At 47.8% G+C, this 6,571-nt stretch overlaps 1 pseudogene; it reads right to left on the reverse strand.

The window, feature by feature from the left end:
- Window positions 1-3,459: 3,459 nt before the first annotated feature.
- LOC148890919 (uncharacterized) lies at window positions 3,460-6,571 on the reverse strand (annotated as a pseudogene).

Consider the following 6,571-nt stretch of genomic DNA (forward strand, 5'->3'; position numbering starts at 1 on the left):
ATAGGTGGTCGTTTTTATGTCTAAAATGCCTTACTCTAGAAGTTGTTTTTTTTAGGGGGGCAAAAACGCCTTACTATACATGGTGGTTTTTTTCAGCTAAAAACGCCTTAATGGACAACCGACCATAATTTGTAAAATGGCTTCAAATGACTTCTACTGAGCGTATTTTACAGATTCCACCGCATATAGCTATATTTAACGTTTTGACTTGCGCTGAATATTCAGGAAGTGTTGTTTTTGAGTTGGTGACGATCCCCATGTGACGTCACGTTTGGAACGCCCCGGAACAAAAAAAAAGGACACATTGTAGCAGTCCTTCCATCACGTCAATGCATTTTGCTGCACTTTGGTCTGAAAATGTCATGTAGGACCAAAAAGATGCAGAAGAGGGCGACAAAGCTGATTAATTCCTTACACGGCTTTGTCGCCATGTTCTGCCTTTTTTGGGTGAGAGATGTTCCCCCAATGTTGCCTCAAAATGGCACTGAATAAATTCTTTAATCGATTGCAAACATGTATGCTTTCCTCTTCAGAACTATTTGAATCATATTCAGAACAGGATGGGTAACAAGAAAGCATATTCTCCGAATCTGAAGCTATTGTTTTGATTCTCCAGCAATGCAAGACGTCTTCGCGTGATGTCACAAAATGGGGGCGGGACTTTCTGAAAATGCCCAATTCGCAGCTCATTTTTTGCAGATTTTGGACACTTTAAGTCATTTTTATTGGTGTTTTGCCTTTGACTAAAAATATCATACTGCGTGTTTTGGGTATTTTAGATGCTATAAAACGTTTTTCTGATGTCAGTTAGGAAACAAAAAAGTGATGTCGGTTGTTCTTTAATATACATAGTCTTTTTTGGGCAAAAAACGCCTTACTATATATGGTCGTTTTTTTGGTCAAAAACGTCTTACTATACAGTGAAACCTCAGCTTACGAACACCTTATCATTTATCGAACTTTTCATTTTACGAACGTCAAATTTATGAAAATTAAACCTTGAAATATGCACTATTTTCATGATACACACCCACCACGGCAGGTGGAGTAATCTTCGGCGGAAGAACACGAAAGCACACGACCTTTGGATCTGGCGGAGTGATCTTCGGCGGAAGCACACGACCGAACAGCGCTCCAGCCGGCGCGACTTTCCAAACCCCCTTTCATTGAATGCACACGTCGATCGCCTACTTGGTTTGCTGATAATTTTACTATAATGGGACCGAAAAAAACCCACCACAGGCTCGTCTTCAGACCAAGAAAACACAAAATGAAATCACTGTCACTGAGAAGAAGGAGATAATTGAAAAACACGAAAGCTATTTTATGCGAGAAAGCACGGCTAATTCACGCCGATATCGCCATGCGCCAACCTGGAAATTCGGCGCTTATTGAGGATTTTAAAGCCAGTAACGGATCGTTCGAGAACATCTGAGGAGGAGATGGCTGCAGCATCAAGTGAGCTCATCAAGTGGAATGATGTGCAGGCATTTACCGAACAGTTCCATTCAGAAAAGAATGTGGCTATGACAATCATCAACATGATGAACGATCATGTGATGCCTCAGCTTCGCAAGACCTTACAAGTCAGAAAGCAACAGGTGTCAATTAAGAGGTTTTTAATCAGAAAAAATGACGAGTCTCCAAAGAAAAAAGAAGAAATGCCACACCAGAGGTTAAGTTACCAACAGTCCTTATGAAGGTGACTCTCCTTCCATAAGCCATCAATGACCATCAAAAGGGTCAATAAAACTTTATTTTACAGCACAGTTTATTTCTTTAATTACAGTCCGCATGTAATGTGCCTCTCTTTCCAAACAACAATTCCCTCTGACCTTCGACCTCCAACACCATTCCATCAAGATGGCGCCCGAGTAGTGCTCTGATGAGCCTTGCTTTTGTTGTTGTTTTTGTGTTTTCTTTTGTCACTTTGTGATGTTGTGCGTCGTGTGGAACGGATACAGATTATTTTTCAGTATTTTTGACCACGACATTCATCAAGGAGGAGACTGTGCTGAGCGGTTGCGCCTTTTCGGCAGCATGAATATGCCAGTACTGTTTTTGAATGGGAGGAATGTCGGAGCCATTCGACTGCCATCGCTGGACACCAAAGGGGCCATTGTGGTTTTTGGCGCCTGTAATGGGTAGCATCTTCACAGCCCCGCTTTGTTCAGCGGAAAGGTCGGTGCTGTTGGACAGTCTGCGGCTGGATGGATGCGTGGCTTGAGGAGCCCGCGATAAGAAGGAAGGAGTGTCAGCGCAGAGCGCCGATGCGTATATGGAATTGTCGCGGGATGGAGTTGAAGCAGATTTATGAGGGACAGGAAATGTGAGACAATCTCTTTTCGTCAATGGATGCTACAGCTGCGTGTTTGCTTTCAACATTTAGCTTGTAGTCAACGTGCACGTTCCACCATGATGTCCCTGATCCACTGGTGAAAAGATGCTTTGATCCTCTCCTCTTTCACCTAGAACTGCTTTATGTAACAAAGAGGGTTGTAATATTGTCTTTGTTTTGTCATATTTGTTTTTCTGTTCTTTTGAGTTCAAGACGGCGCTGTGAGAGTGGCTGCCTTTCCAGCACCTCATGTATTTTGTTTTTCTACTTATATTCCTTTAATCACTTTGCTGCTGTGAAATGTAATTTCTCTACTGCGAGACTAATAAAGGCAAATCCAATCTAATACAATCCAATCAAGCCATCAATGACCATCACAAATGTAACACCTTTTTTGGTCAAAAACGCCTTACTATAAATGGTCGTTTTTTTTCAGCTAAAAATGCCTTACTATACATAGTCTTTTTTGGGCTAAAAACGCCTTACTATATAATATAATATATAATAATAATAATAATTTCCTTACTAAACATGGTTGTTTTTTTGGTCAAAAACACCTTACTATACATGGTCCTTTTTTAATAAAAAACGCCTTACTATACATAGTCGTTTTTGGGCTAAAAACACCTAACTCTACATGGTCGTTCTTTTGGTCGAAAAACGCCTTAGAAGGTTTCTTCAGCCGTCATCTGGACTTTTTTGAAGGTGTCGGACGTTTCGCCTCCTATCCAAGAGGCTTCGTCAGCGAACTAAAGTCTGACTGGTCGTATCGGCCCTATTTATATATCCCTAATGTCCAGACATGGCGGCGCCGGACACAGCTATGATAGGTCCCTACTCTCAGGTTGGGGGGAGCAGAGGACCACTCCCTGCGGCCCCGCTGATAGTTCCTACATTCCTGACTAACGACTGGCCTATTTGCCCCACTACCTCCGGTATCACCTCATCAGTATTACTGATGTTGCTTAAGCAGGCTATTGTATGAACGATCCAAATTGAACCTCACCCCACCAGACCGGTTTAATGAAGGATTTTGTTGTTTTATGAGAATCGCTTGAAAGGGGAGTAAAAGACGCCTTAGTATACATGGTCGTTTTTTGGGTGAAAAACGTCTTAATAAAAACGTCATAATATCAGTTTTTAGTCAAAAACACCTTAATGCATACATGGTCGTTTTTGGTCAAAAACACCTTTATATATAGTTAACAATACATCTGCCGATGCACAAACTTGGACACATCATCAGTGTTGATTCCTAGAATCACTGGGTGTTTCGGGTCTTTCAACAGACACCCTCCTCCAGGCGACCCGACCGGGGTTTGCAAGGCCCCGGCCTGTGTCCAAGTGGCATGCTACTGCTCCACTGCCCCCACGGCTCTCCCCTCCTCAACCAGAGCCATCTGGTGGCTCTTTCTGCTGCCTCCACGTTGTTGCCTATGGCTCTTCTGCGGTTTGCACCTGTTATGCCCAGTGTGCCATAGGCTTTGCTCAGGGAGTGGCTGGCAAATCCCCGACTGCCCACCTCCACCGGCATACACCTCGACCTCCACCCGTTCCTCCGACATTCCTCCACCAGCTCCTGGTACTTCTCCCTCTTCCTTTCCTGAGCCTCCTCCATCCTCTCCTCCCAGGGAACCGTCAGCTCCAGAAAGAAGAGTTGCTTTGTGGCCTCAGAGACCAAGATGATGTCAGGTCTCAACCTGGTCTGGGTGATGTGTGCTGGAAACTTCGGTTGCCTTTCCAGGTCAACTGTCATCACCCAGTCTCGGGCCGTGGAGAGCAAACCAGCAGAGCGGTTGCTTGATGTATTCAACCTTTGTCCTTTAACAAAGTGAATGGTCTTCGCAGTGGCTTGGGTGTAACGGCTTGCCGCAATCCCCTTCCTGATTGCTTCAGCGATGGATTTGAGGACCTGGTCGTGCCTCCACCGATACAGACCCTCACCCAGGGCCTTGGGGCAGCTGCTCAATATGTGTTCCAGAGTCCCAACCTTGGAACACAGGGGGCATGCTGGTGTTTCTATGGTGCCCCAAGTGCACAGATTAGATGGGCTTGGAAGGACATCGTACACCCCCTGAATCAAGAACTTGATCCTCTGTGGGTTCCATGACCAGATGTCCTTCCAGGTGACGCGGCGCTCCATCGCCTGCTCCCACTTCATCCAGGCACCCTGCTGCCGCATGGCCACTGCTCTGCTGGTTCGTTCTTCCTCGACTGCAGCTCGGACCTCCTCCTGCACCAGCCTCTGCCTCTCCCTCGCGCTGGCAGAGTCATAGCGGGTCGCTGTTCGGCTCCCCAGTCCAGCTCTACCTTGCGCCACTGCTCCAACAATGGTCCTGTGCCTCAGTCGAGTTTCTGCACGCTCAACTGCCTCGGCTGCCCTCCATTTCCTCCCAGTTCTCACAACGATCCCTGCCCCGGACACTTTGGCATCTCTGGATCCAGAGTACTACAGATGTTCCCGTGCCCGTGCTACGATGAATTCCTCCCTGACTGAGCTGAAGGGGAGCCTGAGCTTGTTGGTTTTCCCGTACAGCCCAATGCTACTTAGGCTGCGGGGCAGTCCCAGCCATCTGCGCAGATAGCTGCTCAGTCTTTGCTCAAAACCTTCCACCACGGTCATGGAGACCTCGTAGATTAGCAGCGGCCAGAGGATTCTTGGGAGGATCCCATGCTGGTAGACCCAGGCCTTGAATCTTCCCGGGAGCCCAGACTTGTCCACTGTTTTTAACCAGCCCTCCAGTTCAGCGCTGGTTGCTCTGATGGACTCGCTGTCATTCAGGCTTCAGTTGAAGACCTTGCCAAGGCTCTTCACTGGCTTCTCAGACACTGAGGGGATCTGGTGTTGTCCCAGCCTGAAACGGAACTTGTCTGTGACTTTCCCCCTCTTTAGAACCAAGGACCTGGACTTTGCGGGTTTGAAGCTCATGCGTGCCCACGCCATGATACGCTCCAACCCTTGGAGGATCCACCTGGCTCCTGGTACAGCTTTTGTTGTCACTGTGAGGTCGTCCATAAAGCCTCTGATGGGAGGTTGCCTTACTCCAGACTTGCTAAGAGGGCCCCTGCATTCTGGTTCAGCTGCCTTGACCAGCATGCCCATAGCCAGTGCGAATAGGATGACTGAGATGGTGCACCCAGTGATTATGCCTACTTCCAGCTGGTGCCAGTCAGATGTCAGCTGGCTAGTGGAGACTCTGAAGCTGAACTTGCTGTAATAATCCAGGATGAGGTCTTTCACCTTTTGGGGTACATGATACTTCACCAGTGCAACCTCCACCAGTTTGTGGGGTATGGAGCCATAGGCATTGGTGAGGTCCAGCCATAATACTGCCAGGTCACCTCTACTTTCTCTTGCCTCTCTGATGAGCTGGGTTACCACGCCTGTGTGCTCCAGGCAACCAGGAACGCCCGGTACTCCTCCCTTCTGCACTGACGTGTCGATGTACTTGTTGCTCAAGAGGAAGCTGGAGAGTCTTCTGGCTACAATGCTGAAGAAGGTCTTGCTCTCCACACTCAGCAGGGAGATGACACGAAACTGGTCGATGTTCTCAGACCTCTCGTCTTTGGGTATGTATACTCCCTCCGCATACCTCCATGTCTGGGGGATCTTTCCTCTCCTCCAGATCACCTTCAGGGCCCTCCAAAGCCGATGTAAGAGCTTTGGGCAGTTTTATATACCTTGTACGGTACTCCGCTTGGGCCTGGTGCTGAGCTCGACCTTGCTCTCCGCACCACTTCCACCACTTCACTTAGTAAAGGCTCCTTGAGGTTGAAGTCTGATGTAGACTCTGGTGGTGTTATCAGTGCATCGCATGGACCTAGCGGTTGTTCTCTGCTAGGGTCACTGTACGTGGCATTGAGGTGGTTGTTGATGGCCTCCTTAGAGCAGGTAAGGTGACCAGCCCTCTTCTGACGAAGAAGCTGCCTGGTCAACTTGAAGGGATTGGCCAGAAAAGCTGTTCTCTTTCTGGCTCTCTCTTTCCGCCTTCTTCTGTGGAACTCTGCCCTCCTCGAGGTCAAGAGTTGTTTCCTGAGGATTGCTCTCAGGTCCGCTAGGCCAGCTCTCTCAACTTCCCCTGCGATCTTATACTGCCTCTTCAACAGCTTCAACTCTTCCCTCAGGCTCTGGATTTTCCTAGCTCTGCGGCATGGAGCATAGGTCGTTGGCGTGGGCTTTGGTGCCTGAGTTCCAAATCGCTCAGCCGCGATTTTCACTATGAGGGTGGTCAT

Source organism: Hippocampus bargibanti, linkage group LG12 (genome assembly GCF_051943395.1).
Source record: "Hippocampus bargibanti isolate YZ-2025 linkage group LG12, ASM5194339v1, whole genome shotgun sequence".
In the NCBI taxonomy this organism is placed as follows: Eukaryota; Metazoa; Chordata; class Actinopteri; order Syngnathiformes; family Syngnathidae; genus Hippocampus; species Hippocampus bargibanti.